This window comes from Vicugna pacos, chromosome 7, assembly GCF_048564905.1.
Source record: "Vicugna pacos chromosome 7, VicPac4, whole genome shotgun sequence".
NCBI classification, from domain to species: domain Eukaryota; kingdom Metazoa; phylum Chordata; class Mammalia; order Artiodactyla; family Camelidae; genus Vicugna; species Vicugna pacos.
Window position 1 is genome coordinate 71,858,484 of NC_132993.1, and position 17,406 is coordinate 71,875,889.

General features: G+C 35.0%; 1 protein-coding gene and 1 long non-coding RNA gene across 13 annotated transcripts in view; one reads left to right on the forward strand and one right to left on the reverse strand.

Annotated features, from left to right (window-relative positions):
- Window positions 1-13,667, forward strand: part of LOC140697445 (uncharacterized) — a 155,009-nt gene extending 141,342 nt beyond the window's left edge. For 3 of the 4 annotated variants that reach the window (XR_012074547.1, XR_012074549.1, XR_012074551.1), the window contains one exon: window positions 12,423-12,808. This is a non-coding gene — a long non-coding RNA (uncharacterized lncRNA). Of the gene's footprint in view, window positions 1-12,422; window positions 12,809-13,001 lie in introns of those variants that run through there. The other variant, XR_012074550.1, reaches the window with a different exon arrangement.
- The window catches only part of LOC102530127 (CD36 molecule (CD36 blood group)), a 282,980-nt gene that overhangs the window by 36,027 nt on the left and 229,547 nt on the right, over window positions 1-17,406 (reverse strand). The window contains exon 1 of one of the 9 annotated variants that reach the window (XM_072965138.1): window positions 13,222-13,337. The exons of the other annotated variants lie outside the window; for them this stretch is intronic. The gene's annotated coding sequence lies outside the window, so the exon portion shown is untranslated. Of the gene's footprint in view, window positions 1-13,221; window positions 13,338-17,406 lie in introns of those variants that run through there. 9 annotated transcript variants of the gene reach the window in all.

Genomic DNA, 17,406 nt, shown 5'->3' on the forward strand with positions numbered 1-17,406 from the left:
GCCTTGAACTTTGGGGGGGGAAAAGACCCTCAATATTACTCAATATTAAAAATCCATTCTTATAAAGAAGTTCCCAGAATCATACAGGCAAAATCAAAATACTGAGAAGATTAAACTGCCATCTATCAGACAGACCAGCTGAATAAATGCCTTTAAGTCAACCTTGAAATACAGCAAGCTAACAATAACAGTCCAGAAATATATTTAGTTCATTAGGTCAGACTTAAACCAGACCTCATTGCATTGCTTGTGGTGTCCCTTCTGGGGACATGTGTTGAACTCTTTCATTTGCTAGCACTGCAGTACAACTGGAAAGGAATTCAAAGCACTCTTTTTCCTCAAGCATTGCTCTTTTTCCAGGATACTTATACTGACACATTTCTTTTAGGTTAATAGTAAGTAATAACCTTTTTTAGGTGTATTGTGATTTTTTTCAAACATCAGACCATATAATTAGGATAAAGTAGAAATGGCCTTGTGTAACCTCATTATGATTTATGCTTTTCACTTAAAAAGATAACAGATTTCAGGTTTATTTAAAAAGACGATTCTCTTCTAACTGAACTTTTATCTTTGTTGTATCAGTGAAAAGGTAGGATAAAAGCTAATTTAATAAATATTTTGATTAACAATATCGATTATATTTAAGCTGCTTTGTTCTTCGCAGCCATAATTCTCACAAACACATATACATACACCCTCCAATGTGACAATCCAGAAATAGCTCATCAACAAGGGGTTCAGATAGGGCCTATTTTAAACAGCATATCTTAAATATATTGAAAGGTTAGTTAAATTATAATGAAATTATGAACACTGTTAAATAAATATGTATTTCAGGAAAAAATACATGCAAATTAGATGTCTAAGTTGACAATGAACTTACTTGGATCACTATTTAATCAGTAGCCTAATGTCATCCAAATCCTCAGTCTCTGAAGAGGACAATGTCCCACCCTCATGAGCAGTCCAGAGAAGCAAATTCCCAGAAGCAGCTGTTAAGTGTTCAGTCCCACAGACAGCAGTTCCTGAGTAGCTCAGCACACAGGCCCCGGAAAACACAAGCTAAGTAAAATCTGCAACCATATACTTAGACTTTGACCAAAATATTCACCTTGAAAAATAAGGCAGAAAATTCTGTGCCCATTTCTAAATAAATAATGTTGGGGTTTTCTATTTGAAAAGATTACGTGCGTGCAGGATTTTGAAGGGATATGTTTTATTTGAGGGTATACCGGCCTTGTGTAAATCCACCGTAGCACTAGACCCATTTAGCAGAATGAAAGATGAAATTATCAGTAAAGGCAGCTTAGGCTCAGTTCTTGGGAACTCTTTTCTTCTGAAAGGACCACATGGATTTCGAGTCAGACAGACATAAGTGAATCCTGATGTTACCAGGCATTAGATACACTTGACTGCAGATTAGGCGTCAAATGACTACTTATTCTCATTTTCTTAGTTAAAAGATGGAGAAAACTAAATAAGAGAATCCTAAGAACTAAGTGAGGCAAGTTGTGGGCAACACTTGATTACGAGGCACTCAAGGTGCTTCCCCTTCGATCGGGCTCTGCCCCTTCCCTCCCTTTCACCTGGTGACTGCAGATACACAGCGCCAGCTGGCATACGTTTGTCGCGTCTCTTCATCTGCTAGAATGTTAGCCCCGTGAAGAGGGAGACACTTGTCTGTTCAGTTCACTGCTGAGTCCCCAGAACAGGCTCATAGCTGGTAATCAGCTGAATGAGTGGACACACACACGATGATGAGATGCACAATAGTATTTGGAAAGGAATGAGAATGAGCCGAAATGAGAGGTTATTATACTGCATGGTCATACCACAGGTAGGCGGTGCTTTGAGATGAAGAGCATCTGAATGGGAGTGAGTGCACCTAAGTTGGAATTTGGATTCATCCCTTCCTAGTGTGTGACTTGTCACTAACTGCTTCGCCTCTCTTAGTTATAGTGGAAATAGCTCCCTCTCAGAGTTGTTGTAAAGATCAGGAGTGGTAAAATGAAGGACTTAGTGCGGAGCCTGACATATAGTATTTGTTTAATAAATAATTGCTATGGTGACAGGTGACTATTAAGCAAGTTTTTAGGTTAGAGAATTTATTAAAGTAACATGGACAAGTAAAAAATATTGAAAATTACAGAAAGGTATAAAATGTGAATTCTCTTTCAATCACGAACTCTGTTCCTCAGAAGTAAATGATGTTAGGTATGTCCCGACCACTCCCCCCATACCCCAAAATTTTGTAAATGTTAAACTTAACATATGTATGCATACAGACTGATATGTACACCAAATTACACTTTCTGCAACTTGCCTCTCTTAATATTAGGTGCCTTGGAGATATTCTCATATCATGGAAAGTGTTAACTCTTCTTCTTCCATTATTGAAAAATACTGCATGATAAATGTAGCATTGTCTTTTAAATTTAAATAGTCTCATATTTAATGGTACTTTAGTTTTTTCTAGTTCTTTAATCTTATAAAATTGATGCTAAAAATTCATGTACATGTTTTGTTTACTGTGTTGGGATACTAGTAAACAGCAGAAAGTGAAATTTCTGAGTTAAAAATACTTCCTTGTTTTTTGGTAGGTAATTTTGCCTAATTTCTGTTTGTAGATCGGTGTACCCAACAGTGAAAATTTGTATCTCCATACGTCACTCACATTGGTTTATCTGAACTTTAAGTTGTTAACAAGTACTTATTTTCTTGGTAAATATTTAATTGAGTGAACTTTAAACTGTTTTTTTTTTAAGTATATTGGCGCATTTTTTAAAAATATGTTACAATATCTTTGTTCAACTCTATTTTTCCTGTGGATTTGTTTCTTCCTTATTAACTAGTAAGGAAATAGCCAATTTATTCTTATTGTAATTTCAAATGACTCAGGTTTTCAATTTTTATGCCATTAACTTTCACAGTAATTCCTTTTAAGTTCTGTGTCATGCCTTGACTGGCTTTCTCTTGGAATATGAAATACAGTAAACAAGCCTTTTAGCATTTGTATGGTTTCAAAAATCTTCTATATGACAGTAGTTCTAGATAAGCTGATTCATGAAGTTGAACACTTGTGCAGTAAAAGAGGAAGAGCAAAGCCGTCGAGTGATATTAACTATTGCAGCATATCTGAGAGGCAGATAATGGATGCATAATGTTCTAGAAGAGGAATCACATGGCCCAAGTTCTGATCACAGCTTTATTAATAGTAGGATCTGTGAACTGGGCAACACAGAGTCTTGATACTCCTGATTCCCTTTCTTGTCCAAAGAATAACTGCAGAGTCTACCTGTAGCCTCAAGCTGCAGACCAAGTCATATGGTAGATTGACATTTTAAAATGCAGATCTGGATCCAAATTTACGTACTAGATAAAATTTTTTTAAGTGATTCACTTCTGGTTTGTTTGTGGGTTTTTTCAGTTTTATATGAAAAGAATTTTAGTACCATATGCATTGCAGTTCTAAATTGTATGGGTAAACAAAGATCTATAAATAATGATGATGATCCAGTAACAGAGTTAACATGTATTGGGGGCTTACTGTCTGCCAGTTTTGGAAATAAGTGTTTCACATATGTTATCTTGTTGACCTATCGCACCACCTTACTATGATCTTTGGACAACTGACTGAGGTCACATAGCCAGTATGTGCCAAAACAAGATTAGAAATCAAGACAGAGTGACTGAAGGGCCTGTACTCTTTTCTGAAAGAAAGAAAAATACATATAAATAAGTTCTTGATCAATTCCTAACTTAATAGACTCTTCAAGACATTTGCACAATGTCTGAGTAACAAAATTTAAATAACCTGATATTAGAAAAGAAAATGATAACTAAATACAACAAACAAGGCCTGAAGAATGAACATATTCTGTAAGTGGCAGTTAACAGACGTATTTTGAGATTAAATAAATAAAATTTGTTCCAAAGGCCTGTAACAGGTACACTGCCCGTATACACTATAAAGTATCTCAAAACATTAGTTACCAGGGTAAAAACCATAAGGTAAAATTTGTCTTATCACTTTAATCGTTGGGGTGACTAACCATGGAGATTTATACACACACATTTATGCTCACACATAACACATTGTGTCTATTTTATAAACAGACATCTATTTTTTCAATAGCTGCCTTTTTTATGTATAGAAGTATTAAATCAAAGGCAAGTTCTTCCTGCTTTATGTGGTAAGGAGGGTCTCCACACGTAGGAATAAAAGTAAATATATTTGTACATAATTTTAAGAGTATTAAATGCACAAGACATAGCAGAATACAGTAAAGCCAGTGAAAGCGTGAGAGACTAAAATGGAGGTTTCTAATATCCCCTTTAATGGAAAATTTCTAGGACAGCATTAAAGATAAAATGCAGAATATTAGGGTCATTAACCAGGTTTAGCCTTCAACCATGTAGTCCAATGAATCAAAGCACAGGATGAAGGCAAACCTACTTACTGCATTAAAGATGTAAAATAAACTTACCCATATGGGTCACAGAAGCCCTGGTAGGAGCTGTGTTTTAAAGATTAAAGAGAGAGCACCTTTGTGTATGTGGCTGGTTTCATATGGGCAGGGCCAGATCAATATGTAAATTACATAGGCCTAAAACTGTTGGAGGATGGAATCTTCACCTGAAATGTTTTTAAAGCTGACAGACGTACCTCTCTAAGTAGATGGGGAGAAAGTCAACATGTAAATGATACTAAAAAACTTAATGAAATGTTAAGATCAGCATAGTTGTTAGGGCAATTTGTATTCATACATTAGAAGGGAAATTATTAGAGGGAAAAACAGAAGAGTTGAGGTAAGAAAATACCTAGGCCTCAAAGCATGCCGTTGTGAAACAGTAGGGAAAAAGCAATAATCAATAACATAAATAAGCATTTAGTTAAACAAATGCCAAAGAAAGGTTGAGAAAAAAATGATGTGAACAATTATTTTGAAATCCTCAGAGCAGAAATATAAAATTCATTGCATTGAGCGTACAACAAATTTTTATGTTGAGAAATGTACGGTAGACTATAAACAGTCGCTAAAGTGGGGTCTTAAAAATGAAATAAATAAAATTGGTTTAAGAAGGGTTAGAGAATTCAATTTACATTCACTCTGGTTGATGGCTTGATCAAAATGTAAGCTTTAAAAATGCTATTTTTTTTAGTTCTGTTTAAATACCAGTTAAAAAAAGTTGAAGAGCATAATAAATATATATTAAAAACAAAGTGTTATATAAAGAAATCAGATGGATGATGAGACAAAGTGATTTTGTTCCAGTTAGAAAATAAAGAGACATACTAACCATACTGGCTAATGTTTCTTTTAAACACAATTATATTGACATCTATGCCATCTGACATCTGTTAAGTTTAGAGATATACAACACTTAGTATCAGATTCCTGCAAGAGTTAACACACACATCCATGCACACACATGCACACATAAACACACTTTTCCAGGGACATGGAAGCATTCCTAATTAAATTCCCTTTAAAGCTGAGAAAATACTTCCTAAGAAGCATGTTATGTAACGATAGTTTATTTTAGAAATCACCACACAGGAAATAATACATTTCTGATGCCTTCCTTTTTCTGTTTGTTTGAAATGGAGAGGTCTGATCTTTCTGCCCTGACATTTCAAAGAAATACTTGACACAAACTTCCGATTTCAGTAGCACAGCAGCTTCTGCTAGAAGTTTTAAAGGAATCTAGAAGAGTCTAAAACAGTGAAATCAAATCATTATTTTCCAGGTTGGTTCTCAGTAGGCTTAAGAGAAGGATACATTTGTGGGCAAGCCTGAGTTTTCTATCTCCCAAGAGACCGAAAGTTTTGGTTTGGAGTGCTACTTCACAAATGAAGTCCTTAGAAGAACTTCAAATATATTCTTAAGATTTTCAAGAATCCATAAGGGTTAAAAGTGGGAACATTTTGCTCTTAATGTATTTTTCAGTTTGAACAAAGCCTCATATAATTGTTAAAAAAAAAAAACCAACCCCCCCAAAACTGTATAATACACCCACATACAGAGTGTAAGGCTATGTGAGGGTATCAGTCTATCTGTATATATACACACACACATATATATGATAAAACTTCCAGAACAAATATTTTCCTGGAAATGTTATCAATCATTTAAATGTATTTCTATACATCTTATTCCCTTGAGTATATTCTGTAAAGCATAAACATTAGAATCCAAACAGAATGAAAAGTAGCAGACTACTACTCTATAATACATAAGATAGATAACACAAAACTTCAGAATTCTATAATATGAGAACCCTGCAAATGTCTTGCATCTCTATCTGTGACAGCTGGTGATCTGTTTGAATGAAAGAAATGACGACTAGTCAGGGGTTAGAGTACAATCTTCCCTTTAGAATCTCCAGACTTAAAATTTGAATTATAAATGAGTCTGAATTACCTATTAAATTTCATTTTAGCCCTGACATTTTAGTAGCAGCATTAAAGTCTGCTTCACATTAAATGGACCTTATAAAGGAATTTACCTTGTGGTTAAGAAAAAAGAAATCTTCCATCTTTCTAACAGTACTAGGTAGGTTTAAGTGGGTTTAGGTAACATCAGCCTTGTTTTTATGCAAGCGTCTGTCACCCTTGTTGTTCTCCAACAAGCAACCAAGGACTCATGTTTGTTCTAACTATCCCCTTTCAGATTCCTGAATGTTTCCTCTTTTGTTCTGAGGTTGTGATTTAAGCAAACAGTGGCAGGCAGTAGAATCTGAATTACTATGGAATGTCACCCTTCAATGACGCTACCCATCCTGCTAGTTCTGCACTGCTGGGTTAGTGTATCTCTCTCCTCACAGATTGCTAGGACAGAGGCCTTCTCGGCTTTCTGGGCCCAGGGCTCTCAGCTGTGGTATTTAGTAAGCAAACTGTCCTACTGCACAATGCCTCCTGTTCGTGGGTAAAGACACAAATGTAAGTTGAGATGCTCATGTTCTCTGAGCACTGCTGGTCCAGTGTACTTGGTAATACTCGTTTTGTTAACACAGTGCTTTCCTGTTTATCATGAAGATGCAATTATTGTTTTCCCAAGCTGCATATACAAGGCTTGTAGCAGCGTCCGCCACATATTCCAAGGACTAAAAATATTTTCTATACTGTTGCAGATCTATTTTCCCTCTAATTTTCTACAAGTCCTCAGGGAAAACTGGAGAATCACAGTAGTTAGAGGATAGATGGCGACAGTAAGTAATATTCAGAGGTGAAGTAAGTCCATAAAAACATGGAAACCATACCATTTCACGCAACTCAAAATTTAAAATGACAACATATTTCCTGTTACAAAGAAGCCGGTCCCTAAATATTATTTTATGTCAAGTTTCAGTATAGACTTCTCTCCCCTACAAGTTCTATTTTAATTTTCCTTTTCTTCCTTGGTTACCTTACTTTTATCCATCCTAGTTGATTTTTATTTGACATCTCATTTTCATCTAGTATTTTTTTTCTAAATGATATGTAGTTTTAGGTATGTAAAGTTGGAATTGCATCCAAATTAACTTACTGCAATTGCAGTTATCAAATCCCAGCTCTTCCTCAATTAGCAGAATCCATGAATGGATTTGGCCCTTCACTCCTTTTATTGCTATGCTCACCTTATCCACTTAACAGATTTCTGTTTTGAAAGACATGTAGTCTCCAGGGGCAGTTCCATACAATATCATGGGTTTCCAAATAATACCAAAAAATTTTTGAGTCATAACTGCCACTTGTTCTTTTAACCTTGTATTTACCATCCTATGTAGTAGAAAATGTTTAAATTCCTAAAGCTATGAAACTAAAAAAAAAAGGAAGATTAAATTAAATTAGTGCTATTTACTAAATTTTCTCTGGCTCATCTGCCATGTTGTTTAGACTAGGGAAAAAATACTGTGGTGATTTTCTTTTTAAGTCTTTGGGTGCAAATTAATTGCATGGAAAACCTTTTCTTTCTGTGATAAAATACTCTGTCATTGAATGTATCATCATTTCAGACAGTCTTCATCCAATCTTAGGTGAATAAAATTAAAACTGAAAATAGGCAATGTCAGTGTTTTGAAAAATTCCAATACGTAAGTGTTAAGATGTGTTGTAGGGGATTGGCTTCCACTTTTAAGGCTAAAACATAATGAATAAATATAACTATATTTAGCCATTTTGACTAACTCATCATCTTTAAGGGTTATTTCCATATGCTTAAAAATTTCCCAGAGTAAAGGAAGATAGCGATGTTTCTTCAAGAATTTATCCTTAGATCCTTAGGGCTCCCTATGTAGTGAGAAGGAACTTGTGTTCCAGAAGTTATGAGCAGCTGACTTTGCTTTCAGAGATATCCCTTAATATTGAGAACAGAGGAAAAGATTCAAAAGCTACCTCCATATTTTGATTTATAAAACATGTATTAACATGGTACTAACATGATATTGCCTCTAAAAATGTCAGTGTTGTAATATTTTCCTTTATAAATTAAGCCCCTATTTAATGGCTGTAAGTTAAAGTGTTGTAAGAACTTTAGTGTTACAAGAACATACACCTCCTAAAGACTCACAAAAGCTATGCTCTTTTTGTTCAGTATGGGTGGGAATTAATCTTTTTACTATCATGTCTCCCCATCCCCACATTCTGTGTTTAAGAATAAGAACACATGTACTCATCATACTGCTGGGAACTATCTTAGAACTTCAAGGAAAGTCAACCTGGGTTAAAAGATAGCACCCAAATAAAGAGAAGAGCAAAGAAAGTTAACAAGAGCCAACAGTTTGATCCAAATGTGCCTGAGGAATGTTAATGCTGGAGTTTTCAATTAGGTTCCCACCCCCATCCCCTAATCCCTGGATGATTCAGTTAGTTTGAGCTGAAAAACAGCCAAACTGATTCCCTGAGATTCTGGGTAAACTGTGGGCTTAAAATCACATACATTTTAAACAGCTAAACATTTAACCAAATTTCTAGCTCTTTAAATGTCAAGATTTAATCAATGGGTCTGTAAAAGAAAGTAAAGCAAAGGAAAAAAAAATTCCTGCCATATGATTTTCTGTATTATATGCAACAGATACTAATATTAAACACATACAAAATACCACAAGACTGTATTTTACTCATGTATGTATCTCCAGAATACTTTAGTGTCCTACTTGTAGAAAGTGTGACCAAAAAGGTCATTTTATCATTTGTTCATTCACAAGTTGCAAGGGAGAAGGTCACAATGAAACTCCCTATAATATATTCACTGGGAACTGTGTTGGTAGTGTTGGCTATTCTATGTCAGATTTTAAGAGTGCCTGACACATAGTAGGTGCTCAAATATTCATGCTAGACTAGATGCTGAAAAAACTACACTACAGGTCTCACAGCGTGCATTAAAGAGACATGGGTATGGTATAACACTTTGGTAGGAGAGTATATTTACTTTTCCAACTTAGCCGCTGTCAAGTTTAAAAGGACAGATTATTTTCTAGATGTGTTTTTTTTTTTTTTTTTTACAATTTGTCGAAACCAGGTAGGTAATGGAAAAAAACAGATGTAGTCTACATTAAGCAACAATCTGAATGTATTAAACAGCCTGACTTTGCCACATTGGCAAATATTCTTATAAAGAACTTACTTCTTTTATTCCACATATACTTACTGAGTAACTACAATACAAGGACAGATGACCTGCTACTATCCAGGAAGCTTTCCCCAAACATTTGAAACTATAAATGTACCAATTGTGGTGGTCTCCATTGCCAAGAACAGACATACCAAACTGAGTATTTCTAAAATTTATGAAAAGTCAATCACACATCAAAAATCATGGTTAAATATTAAATGTAGATCATTAGTAAATGGTTGCATTGGTTCTTTCTGCCCATTACAAATGCTTTTCAAGCCTCTATAATATACTCTATCATCTAATTTTTTACATGCCAATCTGCTATCTCTTTGCAAACTAACAGGTGTGATCCCTTGCTAATAGTCTGATTCCTTTGGGTTGTTTAGTTGATTTTTACTGGACTGCTCACTTATTTTGTTGAAAAACAGTATGCCTTTATCTGATTACAAAACTCACTTCTGTTGAGGGTGTTAGTGCAGCCTAGTCATCGGAGCCTTAAACAAGGACCCTGGGGGATTGGCTTTTCTGTTCTGATGGCAGTTAATTCAAGGAAAACAGCTTAAGTTTTGTCTTTGGACTTATTTCCATCTGTGAGATGACATATATGATCATTAACATGGGCACTGCCCAGTTGAAAGGACACACTAGAGGATTAAAAAAATTGATCAATTACAGAATTCTGTAGAAATGAATACGTATACAGAAAAACTGAAAATATCGCCAAATGCATCCTTGTCCCATAAACCTGGCACACTGATTCCTTCAGTCTCAAGAGTCTTTAATATGAAAAAATCTTAAATATCAAAACAAAATGCATAAATGCCAAAACCCAAGAGAAAAGGGCAGTAGCTAGAACCTTGCAGCAGGGTAGTCTCGGGAGAGGCTGCCGCTCTGCCTCTGCTGTGGGCTGTGATAAACATGAGAGGTGGAATCAACAGGGAGATAAGGTAAATACAATGCCTACATATGAAGAGGTACAGAAAAGAGTACAGCTTATATATAGCATGAGCATGTAAAAAACTGTTAAGTAGAAGGTATTATTAAAATCTAAAAACATGCCTTAAATCAGAAAGGGCAAAATAGTTGAAAATGTGCGGCACGGAGCAAATACTTAGACTGAAGGTGAGAGTACATCCCCTCTTGTCTTTTCTTTTATTGCAGAAATAGGCCTTTCAAATAAATTCATTTTCTAACGTATTTGTGTATACACATTACGTGGCATATTACTTAAGGTTTTAAAGAGGAATAATATGGTAAATAATTTTAAAGCAATGTATTACATTTACAGTGAATGTGGTTAATAATGTAAAATAATATCATTAAGGGGTACTGCATATGTATGGATAAATTTATGGATTTGTATAATTAACAGACATCAAATTTACAGAGCCTTTTTATCATCACATCAGTTATACACTGTACTAGTCTAACTTTCCCATGCTTCTAATTTAATGCAATTCTTATATGTATGTAAGCAAGTTTTTGGTAATAGGGTAATAACCAGCTGATGTAATAAATTTGAAATAAGTAAAATTACATAGTGAGTTAAGCTTAATTTTCATGTAGTCGCTATTATAAATTATTCTTTTAAATTTGGTAAACTGTAGTATTGTTTGATTGTATAAGTAATAAATACTGACATGATAGATGAGCTAGCTGATATGAATATTCTTACCAGCAAAATAGGGAGATTTGGCAAAATGCCAGCTAAGTGAGCTGTGCTTTCACTGATAAGTTGGGTTGCCATAGCAAGTCCATAGTCACTGAGTTTCTAAGCAACCCAGGACGCCACAGACTTCAGATACTTAGGCGTCCACTGATCTTTCATCATCCTTAAGGGGAAAATACAAAAACTTGTGGTGCCAAACAAAGCAGAGGTTTCCTTGATTACCCAGTAGAGTAGGGACCCCTACAAAGTGTCCCCTGGATTGATAGATTTAATTTAAATACTGGTATTTGTACTGGGGAATTAAATGATCACTCAAAGTGCTACATGGTTGAGATCAGGTACAGAAAATGGTCAGTGCCTAGTAGGCAACGGGCAAATATTTGTTGAATGAGTAAACAAGATTCAACACATAATCCAATTTTCCAAAGTCATTTACATAATGCTCATATCTATAAAGTCCTTGCCTTTTCATATAAAAATATGTATTTGCTTAGTAGCATTAATATACAGCATGTCATTTCAACTTTTTTGTTTTCTAATTATTTGCATTTAGATAACATACATAGTTGTAAATCAGTAATTGTTTGTGGTCATGAAATCAAAATATTTATAGGTTATCTGGAATGCTTAAATAACAATACTAACTACCAAAATGTCAAACAGAATTGTGCAAATCTGAGGTGCAAGCAAGGTTATGAATTATTTCTTGAATGAGCTTGTATTAACACTTCCTGTCCTTGTTTGACACTTTTTCTAGTCACTATCTTCACACAACACTCACTGAGGCAAACCACTGCCTCCGGTGCTCTCTTATAATTCAATTTCCAACTATTTACATTTCCAACTATTTAAGATAATCAGAATAAAATAAAGTATACAAATATTGTTTGTTCCTACAGAATACTGTATCACAATACAGGTTGAAATAAGTTGTCAATTAATAGAAATGGTTATATGTAATCAGTAAAATGATGATGTCTGGAATCTATAAAATTTTACATAATTCATACACTTGGTTTTCTGTACCTCCCATTAGCATTCTACTAAGCTAGTTCTTGCCACTAAAAACATCATAGAAATGATCTGCCAATGGAAAGCTGGCTTTAATTTAATGGCTAATTTTTCAAACATTATTTCCTATATCCTGTTAGCTACTGCATCAAAGATTCAGTAATCCAAGTCGGATATACAGTATGAAGACTGAGTTCCCTAACCTGAGGGTAAAATAAAATTGCGAAGTCACCTCTCAAGCAAGCCACAGTAACCCTTTGTTGACTAGATCCATTCCAGGAAGGCTTCAATGGAAACTGCCGGTGACCTCTACTGGTTCCTGTTGACTATAAGAAGCGAGGGAGGATAGATTCTTCTTTCTCCAAGATTGGGAAGACAACCACTCTACCTTAACAATCTTAATGTAAGAGTCTAAAATTTATATAATAAGTCACTGTAATTGCCTCTTCAGTAACAGTGACCACCTATAATTTAACAGTCTTCCTGGGCATATATATTCTTAAGAATAAAAGATAGCTGCACATGATTGTGCCCTTTTAATATGTGTTTCTATTAAGGTATTCCTCCATTGTTGCATGTATACAAGCACATGTATGTTGGAGGGTTTGGGTAATTTCAAGTATCTTCAAATGTCCTCTCACCATTTAGAATTGAAGTGATTACTTACAAGGTCATAGTAAAACTGTAATGCCTAACCAACTCCTTCCATTTTCTTTTAGACACAACTTCTTATCTAAAAGCTTGAGACACAGTGCCTGAATGCCTATAGTATCCCATATACTCTACTCCTTGAAAGAAGAGAAAAATGCAAGTATAGCTTAAACTGGACAAGAGCAAAGCAAAAATCAGAGCAAAGAGAATTTAGTATTGCAGGCACCAGTTTTGAGTCCTGGGTTGTTAGGCTAGATAACTTCACAGCGATTACATAAGTATAATTACCAGTTAGAAGTCCGATGAAAAAGTGTAAGGCCGCCAGTGTCAACGCACTTTCAAAATGCTGGTTGGAAGACAACAGAATTAACACTGATGACTCTGGTTGTGTTTGCCTCAAGTGCTGGGTCAAATCAGGGCTGTACATCAGTCAACCCCACCTCCACGTATCCAAGAATGGCTGTGGAATTTTGATTGACACTCCAGTGAGGCAGTAGGATTCCTAAACCAAAGTAAACCCTGCTGCCTCTATTTGCCAAGCTCTCCAGCTTGGAAATGAGCTGCTCTTCACCCTGGTTCTTTCCTTAAAAAAAGAAACAATTACTCTGTGACATTTAAAAGAACACAGAGCAAGCAGCTCTCTCTCCAGGGATATCCCTACTTATTTTCTCACAGCAATTCCCTTGACTCTTTTCATCCTTTGTCTTTGTTTAGGACTTTACAGTCCTCCTAGGAATCATATAACAACATGCACACTGGTCTTTAGGATAAGAAACAAAGCACCAATGAATATTCCAGTTTGTGGAAAGCTGGAGATGATAACAACATTGAGCAGGGCCTTGCAAAAGTTCAGGTTTATGATACTTATGACATTCTTTTGCCACGTAAGAGAACTAAGATCAGCAATATTTGGTGGGTATACTATTATATATGCAACTCATAAGAATAAAAAAACAAAGACAAAAGTATATTCTGAAAACAAATCATCATGCACCCCCATGTTCCTAGCACCACTATTTACAATTAGCCAAGACATGGAAACATTGACAGATTGACATTGACACACTGACTGGATAAAGCAGCTGTGCTGTATTTATACAATGGAATACTACTACTCAGCCATAAAAAATAATAATGCCATTTGCAGCAACATGGATAGACCTGGAGATTGTCACTCTAAGTGAGGTAAGCCAGAAAGAGAAACAAAAATAACATATGATATCACTTATATGTGGAATCTTAAAAAAAAAAAGAAAAAGAAAAAGACCAACGGACTTACTTATATAACAGAAACAGACTCACAGACATAGAAAATAAACTTTGGCTTATCAGGAGGGAAGGGATAAATTGGGAGTTTGAGATTTGTAGATACTAACTACTATATATAAAATAGATAAACAACAAGTTACTGTATAGCACAGGGAACTATATTCAATATCTTGTAGTAACTTATGGTGAAAAAGAAAATGAAAACAAATATATGCATGTTCATGTATGACTGAAGCATTATGCTGTACACCAGAAACTGACTCAACACTAAACTGACTATATTTCAATAAAAATTTATTTTTTTAATTAAGCCATTATGGTATACGCTAAATTAGACAAAAAAGTGAGATTTTCCCCATATCATTTAAGGCGGTATTCTGTAGGGATTTATGTTGATGCCCCGCATCATACACACGCACTCAATGAAGATTTGTCACGTGGCCTCTATGTACCTAGAAGTCTGTCACAAAGAAGAAAGCATGATCAGTGAGAACCAACTGTGAGGTTTTCTGTAATGTAAATACTTGCTTAGAAGATACAATGCATGAGTACTGAATACTTTTAATCTACCTTTTCAAGGTGGATAGCTATCCTAGTTGTGAACACTCAATGTAGAGCTGTTTACTTAGCATGTAACTGAAATCTGGAAATGTAATTATCTTTATCTCCTAAAATCTGGAAGTTTTCATGGTAAGTATAACAATGGTGGAATTAATGGTTTCAAACAGTTATGCATTGGCTAGAAATATTACTGGCTAACTCTCTACCCTTACATCATAGGCTATAAAAACCCACCAAGTTCAAAAATAGCCTATTGTCTAGCTCTTGATTTCAAGATATTCCTAGTGGCCTGACTGACTGGATACTTAGCTGAATTCTGTAGTTAGCATGGTAAGCGTCTGCCTGTGATGAACCTTCCATACAGGGACTATGGGGACACTTAAAGAGGACAGAGAGTAGGGACTTCACAGAGTACATGGGACAGGCTGAGCTCCTGCTTGCTACTTAACCACTTCCCTCAGAAGCCAATTCTGAGAGGGCTTTCTCTGTACCTGTTTTGGGAAGGAGATACATAGCTCTCCCTACTGTTACTGAGTGAAGGCTACCAATATGTACTAAGATAGCCCAATAATAGTGTGTGCCCAATTTGGCTTGGGGAGTTTAAGCAAACTTAACCTTCAGGAAGGTTAAGATGTAGCTCCCACAGAGGACAATGCTACATAAAGATTCTAGAGTAGACAACTCCAAGTCTCTGAGCTCACAGGACATCCACATTTATTCAGATATAAATAGCTGTGACTCTTAGCTCAAAGACCTTTCACCCACTTCCATGTATGACACAGTTCTCTTTCATTCATGACCTTTATATTATAAAATTTGAAGGAATCTTAAAAATCACCTAGTCTTGATCATTTAACAGATGAAGTTTCAGAGGTCCAGAGAGCTAGACATGCTCACTCTGCACTGCCCTACTGGTAGTTAAAAAACAAGAACCCTGAACTTAGAGTGTTGCTCTCTTTCTCTGGATGTTTTTCTCCTATTTTTACCTCTTTTCACATATCTTCCTTAAGGGTCTGGACTGATATTTGCTAAAGTATTACTTTAATTTTTTGTGTATTATTGTTATACTTTGTTCTTTTTCAGCAATGCTAGTCATTTTAATATTAAGTTCCTGGATAACTGGAACAATTTATACCTCTTTGGCTCCCATTACACGGGACCCTGTTACTAGAGTGAAGTTAGTTTTTTAGAATTATTCTGACTCCAGTGTTCTTTTGACTTTTAAATTTTCATTTTATTTTAAATGTTTTAAAAACTAGTTAAACATAAAAATAGAATTATATTTAATTAATATAGTCCATTTCTTCCCCCTTATAGGGACAACTTGATAAGTTCTAAGAAAGCATAAAGGAGAGGACATATATTTGTTAACATATTGCCAGGGTCAGGTGCTATGCTAAAGGCTTCCATGTGTCATTATTTAAGTCTACAAAAAAATTCTGTAATTAGGTATTGTTAGCTGCATTTTTACAGAGAACTGAAAGAGAAAATTAGGAAAATGAGATTAAATGCTAAGATTCCCAGCATTTGTGTGAACTAGGTCACCCAGAGTTTATGCATCCAGATGACAAGTAATATCAAAGATTAGTAGGAAGGCATAAGGATGCATGATTATATGAAGCATTTTCTTGCCCAAATCTAAATCCTTACCTTTCATCAATATAAATCCCTCAGCAGATACATTTTGCTATTCTACTTCGATGTTTCAGAATTATTTTCATATATAGATTATAGTTAAATCAACTCACTTATTCGAAGAATTATTTATTTTAATAAGCCATTCTTCCTGGGTGCCAGATACTTCTGGGTCCAGAAATTATGCAATCAATAAAACCCTAGCTTCATGGGATGACAGATAGATACATAGGAAAATATACAATCTTCTTACAATAGATGGTATAATGGAAGATTTACAGTATAGTGGGAGACCTACAGAGGTGGGAGGTTTTAGAAGGAGAGATGACAAGCTCACAGAGGAACTGATACTCCAGTGTCTTCCTCCAGCATGAGTCACAGACCAATGACCATGCATTGGCTAACACAGAGAACATAGGCTAACAGAAAGGCAGAGGATTATTTCTTCATTTTGAGAAGAGTATAGCAGTTTCTCCCAGAAGCCAGTGACTTCAAAGAAGAAAATATAAAAAGTTGCTGTGACAACATCAAAATGTGTAAGATTAGAGGAAATACATTTCAAATTAATTGAGTGTCTGCTATGTTTGGGCACTGAAAGGGAAAAAAAAAATGTAGTTTCACCTAAGAATTCAAAAGAACTTTGTATTAAACTGCCAAAAGTTGTAACTTTTCTTCATTAAAAAAAGTAAAAGAACTAAAAGTTCTCTTCTAAGCAAATGTGGGAAAAATAATATACTGGATGCATTTTTTAAAGTATCTTTGCCATGTTATTTGGTAGCTGTACAGATAAAGAAGGGCTCATTTAAATTTAGAAAATGAAGGTGAATATGTTGACTTATAAAAACATACTGATTTAATTTGAAAACAATGACAGTTAAAAGTAAAGGTGTGTATGAGTTTGGAAGCACTTAAATGATTTTTTTATTGAAAACCAGCCAGATTAAATATATCCCAAAGTAAGTATTTAAGACATTTATAGATTTCTTTGCTGTATTAAGTAGTAAAGAT